This window comes from Orycteropus afer, unplaced genomic scaffold, assembly GCF_000298275.1.
Source record: "Orycteropus afer afer isolate SDZICR_OR568_19922 unplaced genomic scaffold, OryAfe1.0 scaffold00148, whole genome shotgun sequence".
Taxonomy (NCBI): Eukaryota; Metazoa; Chordata; class Mammalia; order Tubulidentata; family Orycteropodidae; genus Orycteropus; species Orycteropus afer.
Genome location: NW_006921735.1, coordinates 3,990,373 through 3,991,806, shown reverse-complemented (window position 1 = coordinate 3,991,806; position 1,434 = coordinate 3,990,373). Strand labels below are relative to the sequence as shown.

The following is a 1,434-nucleotide window of genomic DNA, read 5'->3' as shown; positions in this document are numbered from 1 at the left end:
AAAAAAAAAATCAGTGTATTAAATTTATAGCTAATTTTTTTTGTATCAATATGGTTTAGGAATGAAATTTTAGGTGAGATTAAATTATATTTGGTTTTAAAGAGCTTCAGCTCTATAAAATGATTGACACAGTGGCTACAATGATGGGCTCAAGCATAACATGGATTGTGAAGATGACACATGACCATGCAGTCTTTCGTTCTGTTGTACATAGGGTCACTACAAGACACAGCCGTCTTGATGGCACCCAACAACAGCTATTTTAGAAGGTTTTCAGCTTTGGCAGACATTTTTGTGTTGTGTGTCATTGACTTTGTCTGCAAGCCATTTATGATGGTATTTCCTCAGAGAATATATTAGTTAATTTAGATATAAAATATTTTTAATGTGAGGGTTAAATTAAAATAGTCATTTTTGTTTGTTTCTGTAAACTTTAAAAATAAGTTGAAATAAGTTATGTTTACTGTATTTACTATATTGTGGGGAAATTGTAATTTTCTTTTAAGAAGAAAATCTTGTCAGGACTTAGCTAATTTCTAAAAATGTATTTTTAAAAAAAATCAATCATAATTTAATCATATAAAAGAATATTTCAGGCATAAGAGTATACCTAGCCCATACAGATCCTAGCTTTTATATGTTGTCTATCATAGTGAAAACAAAAATTATATACAAAACACTTCTAAAACTCAAGGAGTAATATATCATTCAGAAACATGGAGAGAAGGTTAGAAAAGCTAGGACTTATATTACTTTCTTCCTTTTCACTAAATCTATTAAATACTGCTTTCAAACACATATAAACTAAGTAATGTCTGATACATTTGGTAGTGGACAAAGAAATTGGAATACAATTCATCTAAGTAACTATCTAGATGGTAGAAAGTTAGCTAGTAGGAAGTAGCTAGCTTCTACTATGACAGGGTACTGTGTTTCTTTAGCACAAACCTAAGGATCTTTTTTGAACTCAATTGTCAAGACCAAATCATGGCAACCATCCACTGGGATTTTGAGGGAATTATCATGATTGACTACAAGCATCTTCAACTTGACAGGACAATATTAGAGTGACCCACGGACTGACCCATAAAAGGCTATCAAGGAAAAGTCTACTGATTGTCCATTACTACCAAAGTTATCCAGGATAGCTAAAAGAAGTAGTACCTCACCATGTCAATCTCAGTCACATGTCTAGACATAGTTGGTAATCACTTTGCTCCGCCGCAAAAGTATACTAAGTTACATATAAGCAGAGTGATAATTTGTTTAGCAAAAACTGAATTTTTAATAACTCTCAAGATTTTAATATTGAGAGAAATGTTGAAATATTGTTTCCCTTTAAAGGTAATGTTCCAGTTATTGGGTGGCATTCTGAACACTTGCCCAATTTTAGTTTCCACTTGGTCATATAGACAGTGAAAATCATACTGATTA

General features: G+C 31.7%; 1 protein-coding gene across 1 annotated transcript in view; it reads right to left on the bottom strand.

The window, feature by feature from the left end:
• LRP1B (LDL receptor related protein 1B) overlaps positions 1–1,434 on the bottom strand; it is a 1,967,638-nt gene that overhangs the window by 339,468 nt on the left and 1,626,736 nt on the right. The gene's annotated exons all lie outside the window — the stretch shown is intronic.